Here is a 21,316-nt window from a genome sequence, read left to right as displayed (position 1 = left end):
AGGCAGAACAAATAGAGGCGTCGCTGTGGAGAGTTGGTCACTGTGGGTCTGCAGTGTGGTGCCATTTGAGGCTGAAACTGGTGAAGGATGACAGGAAAAAAAACCAGAACCAAATCAGATGAGATGAGATTTGATCAATGCTGAGAGGGAAATTCAGGTGTTACTGAAGTGAAGAGCCTGCTCTTTCAGGAACACCTGAATACCTGATCCTATCTTAGCTGTGACTAACTACTCAAGTTCAAGTTCAAGTTCAAGAGATTATTTGCCACATACATATACATACGGTTACTCTTGTTTCTGTTGAGGTTGACGAGTTTTAAGTTGTTGTATTGATAATTCACTAACAACACATGAGTTGTTGATGTTGACGAGCTTTGAAGTTGTTATTTCAACATAATGCACAATCATGAGTTCTTATCAAATTGCACTCACATATAGAACAATACTAACAACACTATTTTATTCTGATTCCTTACAGAATCTTGCACTGGTATCATGCACTTAAGCAGGTGCCTTTTATAGCTTTTTGGGGACCCTATGCACAATGTTGTTTGGGGGTTCCTCATTCGTGGGACTATGGTCGGGGGATTCCAAACCCTCTAAGGCAGTTCAGGGGCATGCATTTAAACATTTAAATGCATCAAGCTGGTGCCCTTTAAGAAGAAAAGAGGCTTGATCCATGATAAACATAGTTTTTCTCTCTAATTCAAATCAAACACCTGAAGTTGACCCCAGAAATAAAACCAACAGAAAATGATAATAAATGGGAAACACTGGGGCTGTCCTACTTCAAGAAACCACTAAAAACATAAAGAATTTACCTGATCTGCATTATAACATCTGCCAAATTCACATGAATGAGACAGAGGCTGCATTTTCCTTAAAATGTTTCTTTTAAATGTTAGAAACAAATTTGTCCAGGAATCAATGAATAAATGTCATGTAATGTAATCTTATCTCAACTTTTCTTATTTACTGTACAGATAATCCAGATCCTCTCTAGAAACAAACAGCAAATACTGTACTTTAATTTGTTATTTCTAAATCATCTCTTGACGATGCTAAATGCCCTTCTTCTTACACTATCAGCAAATCTCTCAAAATTTCAACATTCGCATTGTAAAGTGCATCATCATGACCAGCATCCTGTCCACAGACATAGAGGTAGATTGCATTCCACACAAAGAGGAAGTACATTGTGTGCATCTCCTCAGATCAAACGTCCAATGCTCATCGCTCATCATCGCTCTCTGCTAAATGTAAAATGAACATCCAGCCACAGCAACTCGCTGTTAGAGCAAATCAAAACGTCTCTGCGTCTACGGGTGAGTCCGACCCACCTGTTGCTGTCCTGGATTCAATTCAATAACGAGTCCAGATTTTACCACTTATTGGGATTTAATTGTATTTATTTATTTTATTTTTTATGTATTCATACAGCCTCATGGAGTGTGTGTGTGTGTGTGTGTGTGTGTGTGTGTGTGTGTGTGTGTGTTGCGTTTGTCTCATTTGTTGGAAAATGTCATTCTGCTATCAAACTGTACACACATTCTCCTCGGCCATGTCTGGTTAGTATTGGATTTGTTGTTACTGTGTCATCCGCTGCAAATCATTTTGTCGTGATGCTACGTCTTTTATTTTCTAGAGGTAATTGAAGAGGACGGCTATGTAAATACAGCAACATGTGCCACTGAGAACGATCGTTCAGGTATATTTACACACAGAAACAGAGTTAAAATGGTCAAAAAAAAGATACATTTTTAAATATTTTATTATTTATAATAATTATTACATTATTTTTCTATGAAGTTTTATTCACTGTGTTGTTCATGTATGTACACAGGCTGCTCAGTGCTGAATTGAGTTGTCTGTTGCTCGAGAACTTAGAATAATATCTGCTGGCATATCTCCACCAAATGCTTGTTAAAAATCATGAGGTCCATTTCACATTACAAGTAAGATAAGACAAGACGAGGCGGTTCTTTATTCATCCACCGAAGGGGAAATTTGAGATATTATTATGGATCTCATTTCTGTCTCAGTTGTACCATCATTAGAAATTGCAATACTTCAAAATGTCATCGAATTGTGTCCACAAAGTAATTAAAATGAACAAAGACTTGTTTCACTGATATTTATCGATAGGAAAATTGAGTCAATCCCGATTTTTGTCAGCGGAAGGCGGAATTGTATGAATTCTGAAATGGCATTTGTACCTCCCAACTAGCAATATTAATAATGTGATAACAAATTCACTACTGTCGTCATCCAACTCATCATCAGCATATACTTTAAGAGTCAAAAAAAAAAAAGGTGCCTGATGCATCTAAATTCCTTGTCCTTTCCTCCAGCTGTGAGGCCTATCCTTCTTCTGTCGTTCTTCCGATCCTTTGGCCTTCTAGCGGTGCTTTGGGGGGCGTTGTCACTCATCATGGGCCTTCGGATCTACTGTGAGTACGAATCCAGCGTTCTTAGAAATGAGCTTAGATATGGAGCTCATTGGGAACGGATGTGGACCTCCGGACCGTCCCGTGGTCTGGTGAGAAACTTAAAAGCCACCTCAGCCAATGCCATACCCGGCTTTACCCTCAAGTTGTTCCAAAGGAACATCACATTGGGGATACCACGGGAACAGACCAGGGTGTTGCTCGTTGGTGCCAATAATGGAGCATGAAGGCAAAAGGAGTGTGAAGAAATGGTTTTATTTCATGGTGAGTGGGTGGACCCACTTGGACCAAGTACATTTATACCAATAGATTTCACTTTTAGTGCAAAACTGTAACTACATTTGTTGCAAAGCAGGCAGCACAGTGGAAAAATTAAAATAAACCTGAAAAATGTAAAGTCGTAAAAGGTTGCTCTGGTGACTCAAAATGCTAAAAAGTACTTTTACTGTTTTTTCTTTTGTTGATTTTGAGACTTTCATTTCGTTTTGCAGGTGTCCAGACAATATTGACTGAAAATGTCAAGCTGGTGAGTGACCTGAAAGTTTTATGTAAAAAAAAATCAAAGGGCTCTTCTGTCGGCCAATCACAACTTGACGAACAGGCTCCGAAACTTCAGCTCAACCAATGACAACCTCAGGAATGATTAGAAAAACCTCTCAAGCGTCTGTGACGACTGTGATGTCTTACAGAGTCAGCGCAGCAGAAGTGAACTCAACAAGACTTGTGCTCAGACGACCATCAATACCTACTGTCCAAGTAAGAATGAACTCTTTGTTTACATTCCTAAATGAATTGACAGATAATCACAAGCCACTGAACGGTGTTTGATTGGTTGTTTCTCTCTCCTCTTCCTCAGACAGAGTCTGTGAGGCTTGTACAGAGGGTTGGCTCCGATTTGAGTCCAACTGCTACGTGTTTAATAACCAAAGAAATGAATCGCTCAGGAAAACGTGGGAAGAAGCTCGAGCCGAATGCAGAGGAAACAACGCAGATTTGGCGATGATTGACACTGGAAAGAAACGGGTAGAGTGGAGAGAACAGTTTAACGAGAGAGGAGCAGTGACGTTGATTTACCTGCTGTTCCTTGAAAACATTAAAAGTTCATTTTCGCCACTTTAAAGTGGTAATCTGTAAGAATATTTTACTCAAAAAAAGAAATTCAATATTAATTTAGCTGCCACTTTATAAGCTCCTCTATTTGCTGTTGCCATCGTTGGTGGCGGGGTCCGTCTTTTCCTGGCAACAATGCAAAGATGGTGCACGTGCAATAAGGCAGCGCAGCTAGTTGTGGTCAATACACTGTCCACATGAAACACAGAACATCCACAACACCTCAAGTGCCATGGGAACAAAACAGTCAGTACGACAGTGTTTTACACCTTTTAGTGAAACACAAACACACATCTGTTCATTGTTGGTTGTTCTGTCATCATCAGACATTTGTCAGTAAGCACAGCGATGCTAATCCTACCTTAGAGGACGGCTACTGGATGGGCTTGTCGAACACGGCTGAGTCTGGTCGATGGTTCTGGGTCAATGGCAGAGAAGAGCCTCATATGTAAGAGAACGTTATATCAAAAGGTTATAAATCAAATTGTCTGACGTCATTTAACAAACCAACTCTCCCTGCAGATTTTGGCCACAAAGAAATAGTTCCCGGCCTCTCTGTGCAGCGGTTTATACAACAAGGGGACAATTTGTATGGAACCGTGTGGACTGTGAGAAGAAAAGCCGCTGGATCTGCGAACAGAAAGCTTTGTCTATAAAATAGTCACAAAGTGTACCTGCATCTATTTTAATTTTAACCATTTTAACCATTACTATCACAGAAAACATTTTAGAGTGTGTGTGTGTGTGTGTGTGTGTGTGTGTGTGTGTGTGTGTGTGCGTGTGTGTGTGTGTGTGTGTGTGTGTGTGTGTGAATACAGAATATAAGATTGAAATTACCAATTTATTAAGATCCTTTATCAGCTTGCAGAACAATAATGAAAAGAGACATAAAGAGCATGCACAGTATATAAAATAGTACTAACTATTTAAATGTATAATGTTTTCTAAAAAATTCTTTAATATTACTTTGATATTTTATGTTACTATTTCTTTTTATTTCATCCATTGTTTTTATCTATCTCTCCCTCTGTCTATCTACCACGCCACAGCTTTTCCCTTTCTAATCAATTTAAAATTAAAAGATAAATGATACATGTAAAAGATCTTTGGTCTCATTTATCACTTTTGTCTCTTTTGGTTCAGCTGGGCACGGGACAAAAAGGCTGAATTTTACTGTCATGCTGATGAGCTTCATCTTGGTATTTTTATCCAAAGATGCAGCGCTGCAGATCATTTTCTGATGTGGGATAATGGCAACGTGTGAAACTGAAGCAGAAGTGCAAAGTTCTCACACCTAAATATGGGCACAGCTTCTCTGTTTTTTTTTTTTTTTTTTTGGCTCAATGTTGTGCATCAAGGCAGAACAAATAGAGGCGTCGCTGTGGAGAGTTGGTCACTGTGGGTCTGCAGTGTGGTGCCATTTGTGGCTGAAACTGGTGAAGGACGACAGGAAAAAAAACCAGAACCAAATCAGATGAGATGAGACTTGATCAATGCTGAGAGGGAAATTCAGGTGTCAATGAAGTGAAGAGCCTGCTCTTTCAGGAACACCTGAATACCTGATCCTATCTTAGCTGTGACTAACTATTCTTGTTTCTGTTGAGGTTGACGAGTTTTAAGTTGTTGTATTGACAATTCACTAACAACACATGAGTTGTTGATGTTGACAAGCTTTTAAGTTGTTATTTCAACATAATGCACAATCATGAGTTCTTATCAAATTGCACTCACATATAGAACAATACTAACAACACTATTTTATTCTGATTCCTTACAGAATCTTGCACTGGTATCATGCACTTAAGCAGGTGCCTTTTATAGCTTTTTGGGGACCCTATGCACAATGTTGTTTGGGGGTTCCTCATTCGTGGGACTATGGTCGGGGGATTCCAAACCCTCTAAGGCGGTTCAGGGGCATGCATTTAAACATTTAAATGCATCAAGCTGGTGCCCTTTAAGAAGAAAAGAGGCTTGATCCATGATAAACATAGTTTTTCTCTCTAATTCAAATCAAACACCTGAAGTTGACCCCAGAAATAAAACCAACAGAAAATGATAATAAATGGGAAACACTGGGGCTGTCCTACTTCAAGAAACCACTAAAAACATAAAGAATTTACCTAATCTGCATTATAACATCTGCCAAATTCACATGAATGAGACAGAGGCTGCATTTTCCTTAAAATGTTTCTTTTAAATGTTAGAAACAAATTTGTCCAGGAATCAATGAATAAATGTCATGTAATGTAATCTTATCTCAACTTTTCTTATTTACTGTACAGATAATCCAGATCCTCTCTAGAAACAAACAGCAAATACTGTACTTTAATTTGTTATTTCTAAATCATCTCTTGACGATGCTAAATGCCCTTCTTCTTACACTATCAGCAAATCTCTCAAAATTTCAACATTCACATTGCAAAGTGCATCATGACCAGCATCCTGTCCACAGACATAGAGGTAGATTGCATTCCACACAAAGAGGAAGTACATTGTGTGCATCTCCTCAGATCAAACGTCCAATGCTCATCGCTCATCATCGCTCTCTGCTAAATGTAAAATGAACATCCAGCCACAGCAACTCGCTGTTAGAGCAAATCAAAACGTCTCTGCGTCTACGGGTGAGTCCGACCCACCTGTTGCTGTCCTGGATTCAATTCAATAACGAGTCCAGATTTCACCACTTATTGGGATTTAATTGTATTTATTTATTTTATTTTTTATGTATTCATACAGCCTCATGGAGTGTGTGTGTGTGTGTGTGTGTGTGTGTGTTGCGTTTGTCTCATTTGTTGGAAAATGTCATTCTGCTATCAAACTGTACACACATTCTCCTCGGCCATGTCTGGTTAGTATTGGATTTGTTGTTACTGTGTCATCCGCTGCAAATCATTTTGTCGTGATGCTACGTCTTTTATTTTCTAGAGGTAATTGAAGAGGACGGCTATGTAAATACAGCAACATGTGCCACTGAGAACGATCGTTCAGGTATATTTACACACAGAAACAGAGTTAAAATGGTCAAAAAAAAGATACATTTTTAAATATTTTATTATTTATAATAATTATTAATAATTTATAATTATTACATTATTTTTCTATTAAGTTTTATTTACTGTGTTGTTCATGTATGTACACAGGCTGCTCAGTGCTGAATTGAGTTGTCTGTTGCTCGAGAACTTAGAATAATATCTGCTGGCATATCTCCACCAAATGCTTGTTAAAAATCATGAGGTCCATTTCACATTACAAGTAAGATAAGACAAGACGAGGCGGTTCTTTATTCATCCACCGAAGGGGAAATTTGAGATATTATTATGGATCTCATTTCTGTCTCAGTTGTACCATCATTAGAAATTGCAATACTTCAAAATGTCATCGAATTGTGTCCACAAAGTAATTAAAATGAACAAAGACTTGTTTCACTGATATTTATCGATAGGAAAATTGAGTCAATCCCGATTTTTGTCAGCGGAAGGCGGAATTGTATGAATTCTGAAATGGCATTTGTACCTCCCAACTAGAAATATTAATAATGTGATAACAAATTCACTACTGTCGTCATCCAACTCATCATCAGCATATACTTTAAGAGTCAAAAAAAAAAAAGGTGCCTGATGCATCTAAATTCCTTGTCCTTTCCTCCAGCTGTGAGGCCTATCCTTCTTCTGTCGTTCTTCCGATCCTTTGGCCTTCTAGCGGTGCTTTGGGGGGCGTTGTCACTCATCATGGGCCTTCGGATCTACTGTGAGTACGAATCCAGCGTTCTTAGAAATGAGCTTAGATATCGAGCTCATTGGGAACGGATGTGGACCTCCGGACCGTCCCGTGGTCTGGTGAGAAACTTAAAAGCCACCTCAGCCAATGCCATACCCGGCTTTACCCTCAAGTTGTTCCAAAGGAACATCACATTGGGGATACCACGGGAACAGACCAGGGTGTTGCTCGTTAGTGCCAATAATGGAGCGTGAAGGCAAAAGGAGTGTGAAGAAATGGTTTTATTTCATGGTGAGTGGGTGGACCCACTTGGACCAAGTACATTTATACCAATAGATTTCACTTTTAGTGCAAAACTGTAACTACATTTGTTGCAAAGCAGGCAGCACAGTGGAAAAATTAAAATAAACCTGAAAAATGTAAAGTCGTAAAAGGTTGCTCTGGTGACTCAAAATGCTAAAAAGTACTTTTACTGTTTTTTCTTTTGTTGATTTTGAGACTTTCATTTCGTTTTGCAGGTGTCCAGACAATATTGACTGAAAATGTCATGCTGGTGAGTGACCTGAAAGTTTTATGTAAAAAAAATCAAAGGGCTCTTCTGTCGGCCAATCACAACTTGACGAACAGGCTCCGAAACTTCAGCTCAACCAATGACAACCTCAGGAATGATTAGAAAAACCTCTCAAGCGTCTGTGACGACTGTGATGTCTTACAGAGTCAGCGCAGCAGAAGTGAACTCAACAAGACTTGTGCTCAGACGACCATCAATACCTACTGTCCAAGTAAGAATGAACTCTTTGTTAACATTCCTAAATGAATTGACAGATAATCACAAGCCACTGAACGGTGTTTGATTGGTTGATTCTCTCTCCTCTTCCTCAGACAGAGTCTGTGAGGCTTGTACAGAGGGTTGGCTCCGATTTGAGTCCAACTGCTACGTGTTTAATAACCAAAGAAATGAATCGCTCAGGAAAACGTGGGAAGAAGCTCGAGCCGAATGCAGAGGAAACAACGCAGATTTGGTGGTGATAGAAACTAAAGAGAAACAGGTAGAGTGGAGAGAACAGTTTAACGAGAGAGGAGCAGTGACGTTGATTTACCTGCTGTTCCTTGAAAACATTAAAAGTTCATTTTCGCCACTTTAAAGTGGTAATCTGTAAGAATATTTTACTAAAAAAAAGAAATCCAATATTAATTTAGCTACCACTTTATAAGCTCCTCTATTTGCTGTTGCCATCGTTGGTGGCGGGGTCCGTCTTTTCCTGGCAACAATGCAAAGATGGTGCACGTGCAATAAGGCAGCGCAGCTAGTTGTGGTCAATACACTGTCCACATGAAACACAGAACATCCACAACACCTCAAGTGCCATGGGAACAAAACAGTCAGTACGACAGTGTTTTACACGTTTTAGTGAAACACAAACACACATCTGTTCATTGTTGGTTGTTCTGTCATCATCAGACATTTGTCAGTAAGCACAGCGATGGTAATCCTACCTTAGAGGACGGCTACTGGATGGGCTTGTCGAACACGGCTGAGTCTGGTCGATGGTTCTGGGTCAATGGCAGAGAAGAGACTCATATGTAAGAGAACGTTATATCAAAAGGTTATAAATCAAATTGTCTGACGTCATTTAACAAACCAACTCTCCCTGCAGATTTTGGCCACAAAGAAATAGTTCCCGGCCTCTCTGTGCAGTGGTTTATACAACAAGGGGACAATATGAATGGAGCCATGAGGACTGTGAGAAGAAAAACCGCTGGATCTGCGAACAGAAAGCTTTGTTTATAAAATAGTCACAAAGTGTACCTGCAACTATTTTAATTTTAACCATTGCTATCACAGAAAACATTTTAGTGTGTGTGTGTGTGTTTGTGTGTGTGTGTGTGTGTGTGTGTGTGTGTGTGTGTGTGTGTGTGTGTGTGTGTGTGTGTGTGTGTGTGTGTGTGTGTGTGTGTGTGTGTGTGTGAAAACAGAATAAAAACAGAATATAAGATTGAAATTACAAAGTTATTAAGATCCTTTATCAGCTTGCAGAACAATAATAAAAAGAAAAGAGACATAAAGAGCATGCACAGTATATAATGTAGTACAAACTATTTTAATGTTTTGTAAAATACTTAAATATGACTGATATTTTGTTATATTTATAGAAATCATTTATATTTCATGTTACTTTTTGTTTCTAGGGTTTAACCTACTGTCCTGCTGTCCTTACTGTTTCTATATGGTATCTTGTTCATTTAGAGTTTCCCTTGAGCTTCATAGACAAGTTGCTATGTTTAAGAAAAGACTCATTTTGAAAATAACTAAGAAAAGTTATTTTCAAAAAGGTCTCTTCATGTTATTACAGTATCTGTCTCTGTTTATCTATCCAGCTGTCTGCTTGTCGATCCATCCATCTATCCGTCTATCTACCTACCTACCTACCTACCTACCTACCTATCTATCCATTCATCCATCCATTTTTCCATTTATCTATCCATCCATTTTTTCAGGCTGTGAGCATTCAAACTTTAGAAGATTTCAAAAGTGACCACTAATTACTAAATGAAAGAATAAATCGTTGTGTATTTAAATCGGGGGTTGTCACATTGAATGAGGTTGGATTTAGGAAAGCTCCGCCCGGTTCTACTTTATTCAGGCACCGTCTGAGGTTCAACAACTCTGCCAATCGATTGGTACCAATGTTTCTGTGAACACTGACCCTACGCTGCACGCCACGGCTTCTCCCTTTCTAATCCATTCAGAATGAAAAGATAAATGACACATGCAACACCGTCATCATACTACAGTCATGCTCTAGTCAGACCAAATAGCTCAGCCTTTCAGCCACATCCTCATTCTGTGCGTCTGTGTTGTGTCATCTTGTTGTTATTCTTCTCAAGAAATTCTCTGCCGAGGTGACAAACACTGCCAGAACTAGTTGGTTCATTTTCCACTTTTGTCTGTTTTGGTCACTGCAGCTCTGCATTGTGATGCCATTTGAGACTGAAACTGGTTTAAAACTTGTTCCTGTTGAGGTTGACGAGTTTTAAGTTGTTATTTCAACATAATGCACTATCATGAGTACCATATTGCACTCACGTATCAAACAATACTAACAATACTATTTTATTCTGATTCCTTACAGAATCTTGCAGTCGTATCTTGCACTTGAGCAGGGCCATTTATAGCTTTTTGGGGACCCTATGCACAATGTTGTATGGGGGGCCCTATTTTGTGAACTATGGTCAGAGGATTTCAAACCCTCCAACATGGTCATTTAAAAATTTAAATGCATCAATCTGGTGCACCTTAAGAGGAAAAGAGGCTTGATCCGGTGCTTTGGGGGGCGTTGTCACTCATAATGGGCCTTCAGATCTACTGCGAGTACGAATCCAGCGTTCTTAGAAACGATCTTAGATATCGAGCTCAGTAGGAACTGATAGGGACCTCCAAACCGTCCCATGGTCTCGTGAGAAACTTGAAAGCCACCTCAGCCAATGCCATATCTGGCTTCACCCTCAAGTTGTTTCAAATGAACATCACATTAAGGAAACCACGGGAACAGACCAGGGTGTTGCGAGTTAAATAAAATAAATCTCATTAATTTAGCTGGCACTTTATAAGCTCCTCTATTTGCTGTTGCCATCGTTAGTGGCGGGGTCTGTCATTTCCTGGCAACAATGCAAAGATGGTGCACATGCAATACGGCAGCGCAGCTAGTTGTGGTCAATACACTGTCCACATGAAACACCTCAAGTGCCATAGAAACAAAATATTTCGAACAGAAAGGGAAAAATGAGGAGAAAATCAAGTGACTCGGTGAGAAGACGACGGTGAACACGGTTTAACTGAAAAGGTTGCAGATTCAAATGCATTTCTGTAAATTATTGCCGCTGTGAGCACGACAGTGTTTTACATGTTTTAGTGAAACACAAACAAACATCTGTTAATTGTTGGTTGTTCTGTTATTGTGGGAGTCTCTTCCCATAGGTAAGGGTTTAGGGACGGAGGTAGAGTTTTTCTGGCCGTGGTGCGCTGACACGGCGAGAGTTTTATTGTCCATTTCAATATGTGGCACGCAGGCCACAATTATATATATATAACTGAGGAGTCTTATAATAATCTGGGTTAATAATAGTCCTTACGGGCACAGGAGGAATGGCGTTCCTCGGCTGGGCTGATCACAAGCCTGTGGGCCGATCTCCTCTGTAAGAAACAAAACATTAAGAAAACTCAGATTCGAGGCAGTTCGCAGCAAAGGGGAAGCGTGCTTTCGTCTGCAGCCGGTGATTGATCACGGCCCTTTGTCCGCCTCGAACAGCCGACTCACCCCCCTGCCCCCCCCCCCCCCCCCCCCAGAATAGGAGAGAAAGTCAGCCGCGACCATCTGCACCACCGGCCTGTGGACCACCCGGAAGTTAAAGGGCTTGAGAGCAAGGTACCACCGGGTGATCCAGGCGTTTGTGTCCTTCATGCAGTGAAGCCCACTGCAGCGGGGCGTGGTCTGAACTGAGGGTGAAAACTTGTCCCAGGAGGTAGTCGCTGAGGGAAGCGACTGCCCATTTGATAGACACTCCTTCTCCACGGTGCTGTACCTCAACTCCCGCTCTGAGAGCTGAGGTACAGCACTGGATGCTCTATCCCCTCAACCTCCTGGGACAAGACTGCGCCCAGCCCTGTGTTTGACACGTCTGTCTGCAGACAGAAAGGGAGAGACAAGTAAGGGTTAAACAGCACTGGCTTCCCACAGAGAGCTGACTTTATTCTTGCAAACCCCTGCTGGCACTTCTGACCACTGGACCGGATCTGGAGCACCCTTTCGAGTTAAGTCTGTCAAGGGGCTGGTTAGCTCCGAAAAGTTGGGGACAAACCTCCTATAGTAGCCGGACAGCCCCAACAACTGCCTCACCTCCTTCTTGGTCTTGGCGTGTTTGCGACCACAGCGGCTTTATCAAGCTGGGGTCGGACCAGGCCTTCGCCCAAATGTTACCCCAGTACCTCCCGCTATCCCAAGGCACACTTTTTGGGTTGACGGTGAGCCCAGCCCACCTGAGGGATTCACAGTAGCACAGCGCCCACATGCTGCATATGCCGCTCCCAGGTGTCGCTGTGAATAATAATATCAGCTAGGTAGGCCGCAGCATATGCTACATGCGGACGCGGAACCCAGTCCATGACTCTCTGAAAAGGTGGCTTGAGTACCCAACATCCCGAAGGGAAGTGTGCGAAAGTGGTATAAGCCAAACAGTGTGGAGAACGCAGATTTTTCCTTGAACTCCTGAGACAAGGGAATCTTCCAGTAGGCCTTGGTTAAGTCCAGTGTCGTAAAAAGGCAAGCTTCACCTAACTGGTTGAGAAGTTCATCAACCCGGGGCATCGGGTAAGCGTTGAACTTGGACACTGCGTTCACCCTTCAGTAGTCCACTCAGAACCGGACTGACAAGTCGACCTTACCCACCAGCAAGCTGGGACTAGACCAGTCACTCGTGGACTCCTCTATTACGCCCATGTCCAGCATGGCCTCTGTCGGGCAGGCGATACGGCCAAGAGCGCACCATCACCCCCAGGGTCGTCTTCACATGGTGGTGTATGAGGGATGTGATGGGAAATGACGCTGCAGCTACGTCCATCCTCTAAGACGGAGAGAGATGGTCACTTAACAGGGCCGCAGTACGATCGGCCACTTTTTTAACCGGCTCAACTCATCTCGCCCAATAACCACCGTAACCAGAGCCATGGATGCCCCTCCATCCATTCTTTTAAGAGGTTTAGGTGATAAATCTGTGTCGCCGCTGAATGTCAGACCGTTCAACCTCAATCGACGACGCTCACCTGCCGTGTGAGCGCAAAAGGCCCTTGCCACTTCGCGAGCAATTTAGAGCTGGATGTAGGGGGCAACACTAAGACCTTGTCTCCCGGTGCAAATTGTCTGACTCGAGCCCCCCGGTCATACAAGAGGCGCTGACGTTCCTGAGCCCGATGCAATTCTCCCGTGATAACGGACGAATCAGTGCGTGTAACTTTGCTCTCAGGTCCCGCACCGCAAACAACAGGGGGTCCAACCACTTGTCCCAGTTACGGCTATCGTCGTGAACAAACTTTCGAATCATGTTTTTCAGCGTTTTATTAAACCGCTCCACCAAGCAGTCAGTCTGGGGATGGTAAACGCTGGTCCGAATTGAGCGGACACCCAGTAACTCGTAAAGTGTATCCGACATAAATGTAGTGCCCTGGTCGGTCAGGATTTGCTTTGGAATCCCGACTCGGGAGATGATCCGAAACTGCGCCAGCGCCACACTTTTGGCTGTAATACTGCGCAGGGGCAGTGCTTCTGGGTAATGGGTTGCATAATCCACTAGGACTACCACAAAACAATACCCGCAGGCACTGCAGTCTAACAGCCGATGAGGTCCATACCGAGTCTTTCGAACGGGACCTCGACTAGGGGGAGGGGTCTCAATGGTGCTCTTGGCGTCACCAGAGGGTTGACTAACTGGCACTCAGTACACGCAGCGCATCATTTATGCACATCTGCCCAAATGCCCGGCCAATAGAAGCAGGCCATTATCTGCTGTCACATTTTCTCGTGACGGACGTGACCGGAGCATTTCCGGGCGGCTCTTCGGCACCAACAACTGGGTTATCTCCTCTCCTGTCTGAGTGTCACGGCTCACTCTATATGACCTGTCCCTAATAACCGAAAAAGGGGGGGAGTGACTATGGCGTCTGGGCACTTTAATACGGCATCGATTTTACCCACCCCCTCAAAGGCTCCGTGGTGGGTGTCGTCTCGCCACTGCTACAGCGGAATATCGTCGATAGGGAAGGTTAAAGGGACAGGGGGAGACCCTACTTGGGATCCCGCCGCCCCTACACCCGTCTCGCCCGCCCTTCCCTACCGGCCGTGAATGCACTCCCCAGCCTCTCTAATCAACACGTCAAACACTGGCCAATCCGTGCCCAAAATCAGGGAGTGCGACAGGCGGGAACTAACCGCAGCCAGTACCCTATGCTTTTTCCCCCTTGTATCGAATTTCGAGCCGGACCATCAGATACGTGTTAATATCCCCATGCACACAACGAACCTCCGCCTGTGACGCCTCCACCAAAGCCCCGGGTCCAACCAGGCTGTGCTGGACCATCGTCTGCGAACAGCCCGAGTCCAGCAAAGCCTGATGTCTACCCCCTTGTAGCCTTACCGGTACTTGGTAGGATCCTTTCCGACCGGTGGAGAGGTCCGGTGGAGAGGTCCGGTGGGCCGGCGACCCGGACCACCTGGCCAAGTTCCATCCGTGGACAGTCATGGCTGGGCCACCCACAGTGTCCGCACCACTTCCCAGACGTCTGCGCAGCTCCCTGATTTCCCGGGGAACCACCGCCCTGGGAACTGAGGGGGGACAGACGGGGCAGCACGGGAAGGGGAGAGTTCTTCCCGGGGCACCACAGAACCCGGCGAGTCCAGCGTGGGCCCTGGAGACGTTCGTAGCCCCCCCCCCCTTACAATGTCCTCTGGGGCACCGCGACGGGCTGGGGACCCTGTCAGTCCCACGTGGGTCCTAGGGTCGGACGGGGATCTGGTCCTCTGGCAGTGGCGGTGGGCCGGCGGGTGGTCAAGGCATGCCCCAGGAAGCTCACGCTGGTGAGGACGCACCCCAGCAGGCAGTGGAGGTAGTCCCGCTCTTCCTCCAGGTCCGCAAGGCGTTCCCGCAGCCAGTGGATCGGCTTTGAGGCGCCTTTCGCTCAGCGCCTTGCCCATCCCGGGTCTCTGCTCAGGCGTCACTTGTGGGAGTTCCAGCCCACAGGTCAGGGTTTAGAGAGGGAGACGGAGTCTTTCAAGCCGTACTGCGCCAGCATGGCAAGAGTTTTTTATTGTCCTTTTAAACAATAAGGTACGCTGGCCACAAGTATAAATGACAAAGCAACGATTATTATAAAATTGAGGTGGATAATAATCATCTCGGGCGCAGGACGAATGGTGTTCCGCTGCTAGGCTGCTCACGAGTCCTTGCGCCGATCTCCTTTGTAAGACAAACAAGAAAACTCACTGCCTCGACTCAGCTCGGGGACCGATTGGGCCGATTCAAGGCAGCTTGGTGGCTGCGGGAAAGGGAACTGTGCTTTCGTCTGCAGCCGGTGCTTGACCACACCCCTTTTTCCGCCACAGGGTTATCTACACTATGACAACGCACAACAAAAAAACCCCAGTCATATAGAGGAGAAATCCTGTGTGAAGCCATTCCACAATTCTAATTACAAAATGCTGGGACAGTCCTGTCGCGCCATGTGATCCTCGCAGTCCCATCATCACTAATGGCAGGAATGAAACTCAGTTGAGCTTACCTTCACTGGGATTCCATTAAGGAAAACATGTAAATCATCACTAAACAATATTTTAACCATGACAAAGTGTCAGCCTTGTCAAGCCCCCAAGTCCATCATGAGGTTTGTGATAGAGTGCAATTATATGACTTCGCCAGTAGAGGGACTCTATCTTAAGTAAATGCTCCTTCGCCCTCTCTGTTGTGTTGCACTGGTAGCCAGCCTGGCATGTTACGGCCGCGCCACATGTTGTTGAAGACGGTTTATAAAAGGTGAACAAACCAGGAGTGGGTCTGTGTTACCTGACGGCAAAATACCAAGACACCACAAGGTTCATGCTTCTAAGCACAATCATTATATTTACGTAATTCTCTTACTATCCCGCTTTTTTGACAAATGGTACTTACTCAATCAAGCTGCGACAATGGACAACAACAGATCCAATACTCTCCAGGGTACGAGAGTATATCCTGAGAGGTTGGCCAGATAACCATGACACTGACTTTAATCCTTAGCAGGGTAAAGCAAGCTAAAATATATATACAAGTTTATGTTACTGGCTAGACGGGAAAGAAAATGCTGTGGTGTATTATTATTTTCGATGGTTAACTAAAGGACAGAAAAGCAAGAGCTAAGAAGGGAGGGGTGTGATAGAGTGCAATTATATGACTTTGCCAGTAGAGGGACTCTATCTTAAGTAAATGCTCCTTCGCCCTCTCTGTTGTGTTGCACTGGTAGCCAGCCTGGCATGTTACGGCCGCGCCACATGTTGTTGAAGACGGTTTATAAAAGGTGAACAAACCAGGAGTGGGTCTCTGTTACCTGACGGCAAAATACCAAGACACCACATATGGCGACGAGGATAAACCGGAAGAATGTTCGGCAAACAGAGGCGTGAGTTTGAGCAGAAAGTTGTTACAGAGTGAAGTGTAGCTAGCTCAGCTAAAGCTAAGGCTATCGCGGTAACGGGATATTGTCATGCTGCTACAAGCGTGAAGAAGCTGGGCTCTCCCTTTATCAGGGAGTAAAGACAAAGACAAGGCTGCTACAGTGGGGTCAGTGGCACCCTTTGACAAGGAGTCGCAGAGCTGGGAAGAGTACTGCGAGATCCTGCACCATTTCTTCGTGGCGAACGGAATCGGCGATGCAGAGAGGAGAAGAGCCGTGCTGCTGAGCTGTGTGGGCGCGGAGACCTACACGCTGATGAGGAAGCTGCTGAGTCCGCAGCGACCGGGAGACAAGTCGTTCGAGGAACTGGTGACGTTGTTAAAGAACCATTTCAACCCGAAGCCTCGTGAGATAGTGCAGCGGTGGAAGTTTAATACCAGGAGCAGGAATTCCGGCGAGAGGGTAATAGAGTACGTGGCGGAGCTAAGGAGGCTCGCACAGGACTGCAACCTTGGAGACACCCTGACGGTGATGTTGCGGGACAGACTAGTCTGTGGAATGAACGATGACCGCATACAGCGGCGGCTGCTGTCGGAGGACGGCTTATCGTTTGAGACGGCACTGAGGCACGCGCAGGCCATGGAGGCTGCGAACAAGGACATTAAAGATTTGAACAGTATAAGAGACAATGCTAAATGGAGCCGAGCGACAGGTACCATCGGCAAAGTGTCCGATTCGTACACAAAAGAGCAGGTTGGACATGGGAAGTGCTGCAGGTGTGGAGGAATAAGCCACATGGCCAATGAATGCAGGTTTGCGGATGAAAAGTGTCATAACTGTGGGAAGGTGGGGCACATTAAGAGAGCCTGCAGGTCAAAACCTGTCGATAGAGGGAAGTGGAAAGGCGATAAAAAGCTGAAAGGGGGGAGTGAAAAGCAGGATAAGAGAGCAAATTTAATGCAAGAAGATGTAGGGGACAGTAGCAGTGATGAGGTTTTGACTATCTACAGCATAAAGAGTACAGAAAGGACTATGTATAACATGCAGGAAGAGATAGTCATTCCCAAAGAAGAGCCCATCAAGATAGAACTAAGTGTAAATGGCACAAGAGCAACCTATGAGGTAGACACAGGTCGCGGAGTGACCATAACGGCAGAGGCAACATTCCACAACTTATGGAGGGTACAGAAGCCTAGACTACAGAAGTGTAAGATAAACCTGAGGACATACGGTGGTCACAGGGTAAAAGTACATGGGGCATAAAAACTAACAGTAGAGTACAAAGGCAGTTCCGAGATGTTACCAGTAGATGTAGTCAAAGGCTCGGGACCGAGTCTAGTGGGGCGGAGTTGTATAAAAGCTCTAAAAATACCCATAGGCTGGCAAGATGTACACCAGATAGTGGATAGTGAGGCTACTGTACAGGAAGTACTCTCAAGGCATGAAACAGTGTTCAAGGATGAGTTAGGGAAGTTGAAAGGATTCACTGCTAAAATACAGGTGGCTCGGGACACCACCCCATGCTTTTATAAGCCAAGATCAGTACCTTTTGGGATGAAGAAAAAAGTGGAACATGAACTTGAGAGGCTGGAGAAAACAAATCATAGAGCCAGTGAAATTCTCAGAGTGGGCGGCACCCATCGTGCCCGTCTTAAAACCAGATGGTGCAGTGAGAATCTGGGGAGACTACAAGCTCACAGTAAACAAAGTGTCTCCATTAGAACAACACCCCATTCCAAGAATGGAGGACCTGATTGCATCCTTAGATGGGGGAGAGAAGTACAGTAAGCTCGATATGAGTCATGCATATCAACAAATTGTGCTTTCGGAGGAAGCTAGAAAATACACAACAGTGAATACAAACATGGGGCTATTCACATACAGAAGGTTACCTTTCGGGGTGAGCTCTAGCCCAGCTTCTTTCCAGCGCACAATGGAGGGTGTGCTACAGGGACTAAAGAATGTGGCTGTGTATCTAGATGATATACTTCTGACAGGAAAGGATGATGAGGACCACATCCACACACTAGATTTAGTGTTACAGCGACTAGAAGATGCAGGCTTGCCCCTAAAACGAAGCAAATGCAAATTCATGGAGAAGGAAGTGACATTTTTAGGACATCGAGTGGACGCCAAGGGACTTCATACAGTGCCAGCAAAGGTGAAAGCAGTGCAGGAAGCGCCAGCACCTACGTCAGTGACTAAGCTTAAAGCTTACTTGGGACTGATAAACTTCTACAACAAGTTCCTTCCAAACCTATCGACCTTCCTGGCACCGCTACACAAGCTTTTGAGAAAAGAGGAGCCATGGACTTGAGGGCCAGAGCAGGAGAAAGATTTCGCTTAGTCCAAGGAGTTGTTACAGTCAAGCAGTGTTAGTTCACTATGATGAAAACTAAGAACTAATACTGGCGTGCGATGCTTCGCCGTATGGAGTTGGAGCTGTCTTAGCACACCGCATGCCAGATGGAGAGGAGAAACCCATCGGGTTTATGTCAAGAACGCTCAACGCTGCAGAAAAGAACTATTCCCAGTTAGATAAAGAGGGTCTAGCCATTGTCTTCGGTGTAATGCGCTTCCATAAGTATCTTTATGGGAGAAAGTTTGTGATTTGCACTGATCACAAGCCTTTGATAAGTCAACTTCATGAGATGAAAGCGGTACCACAAATGGCATCACAGAAACTCATGAGATGGGCTGTGCCGTTGAGAGCGTACGAGTTCAGCATTGCTTACAGAGCAGGTAAAGACAATGGCAACGCAGATGCTCTTAGCCGCCTCCCACTACCGGAGTGTCCTGTGTCAGTACCCGAGCAGCAAGTGCTGATGATGGATCAGGACCATGGTCCGCCGATGACATCAATCAAGCTGCGACAATGGACAACAACAGATCCAATACTCTCCAGGGTACGAGAGTATATCCTGAGAGGTTGGCCAGATAACCATGACACTGACTTTAATCCTTAGCAGGGTAAAGCAAGCTAAAATATATATACAAGTTTATGTTACTGGCTAGACGGGAAAGAAAATGCTGTGGTGTATTATTATTTTCGATGGTTAACTAAAGGACAGAAAAGCAAGAGCTAAGAAGGGAGGGGTGTGATAGAGTGCAATTATATGACTTTGCCAGTAGAGGGACTCTATCTTAAGTAAATGCTCCTTCGCCCTCTCTGTTGTGTTGCACTGGTAGCCAGCCTGGCATGTTACGGCCGCGCCACATGTTGTTGAAGACGGTTTATAAAAGGTGAACAAACCAGGAGTGGGTCTGTGTTACCTGACGGCAAAATACCAAGACACCACAAGGTTCATGCTTCTAAGCACAATCATTATATTTACGTAATTCTCTTACTATCCCGCTTTTTTGACAAATGGTACTTACCATATGTGACCCACCGCAGCAAAATCCGCTATCTCAGATAGGGATCCATCTCAGATAGAGAGCTATCTTACATAGCATTTCTAAAATCGCCAGGAGCAGCCAAATAAGTTGAAAAAACCTTTCTTGAAGGAAAATTAGATTTTTCCAGATTAATAGTCCTTAGTGTTTTTTTGTTTTTTTTAATCTCTCAACGTATTTTCAAAACCGAGTTTGATTTATAAATGGTAGAAAACAGTTTAAACATCAAGTTAAATATTCCTGTTAGATTACATGGGGAAACACAGTTCACTTACCGAGACGCTGAACAGCGCTGAACAACGCTGATCAATTGTTAACTTTAAAGCCAGCGTCCAGGTGAACATCATTCCTCCATATTCCATGTGACGTGAGGTCACAATTTGAAACCGTTCTGATAGAATTCAACCTTTAAATCGTACTACTTTCACACACACCTGGATCCATTGCTGTGAAATGGCGGCTGCGTGAAGAAGAAACATTCGCGTCACGCACCTACATCACTTCCATAATCAGACGGTTCAAGGATTTTTTGGTCTCACTTGTCTGTGAAAACTTTCGCCTCTGTATCGTTATGGATTACGCGAAGCAGCTGGCGGAAGTTCTGAATCATATCTCGGACCTTAATCCGACCAGTGCCATTGATTCAAGGCAGTGTGAGCAGCGCGTACTGGTCTTAATTTTCCGCAATGATAGTCAGTTCTCCGACAGCGATGCTGAATCTGATATTACTCCAGACTTGGGGAACATAAACAGCGGATTTCAACCTGAATGTGACGATGAACCTGTATATTTTCAAGAACCACCGGAGGACCCTGACGATACGCCCGTTGTTGTTACAACGGAAGAAGTGGATGATGTGATGAAGTCCGTTGATGTTGGTGATGTAGATTATGTACAAGTGGTAATGCACAAGATTCTCAAGTTTACCTGCAAAGGAAAAGAAAATCAAAAGAGGCCCAACCAGGCTCTGAGTGTAGCTGGGGTGAGGTTGGGGTTAGCCAACATAATAACTCCAAGAACTTAGAAGATATTTGGCATACACACATTAATATATTAAGTGACACACCGAAGATGATTTTCCGAGACTCATTTTATTGATAGACTCTTTATTGTGTTGTCCGCACTTTAAAAGTCCTAAATGATTTCACTATAATAAAACATGTATATTATTACTGATAAATAAAAGCTTTTTTAAAAACAATATGTTGTGTGTCGATGACGCTGTTCAACATTCCCTCGAAACACAAGAACAATGCAAAGATTGCCCCATTCACCAGGGTGTCAAGTCCCCATTCACCAGGGTGTAAAGTAGCCATGTGACAACGAGCTAGGCTCTGCTGGTCCTCCAACACCATTTGCATTCTGGGAGGTGGCTGAATGAACCAAGTGTGGGGGAAATCTTTGAAGGTGATTATCTCAGAATCACAGTTTGCCACACCCTTATCATTAA

This window comes from Zeus faber (genome assembly GCF_960531495.2).
Source record: "Zeus faber genome assembly, chromosome: 8".
Lineage (NCBI taxonomy): Eukaryota > Metazoa > Chordata > Actinopteri > Zeiformes > Zeidae > Zeus > Zeus faber.
The sequence above is the reverse complement of the archived record's forward strand: the minus strand, read 5'-3'. Positions refer to the sequence as shown.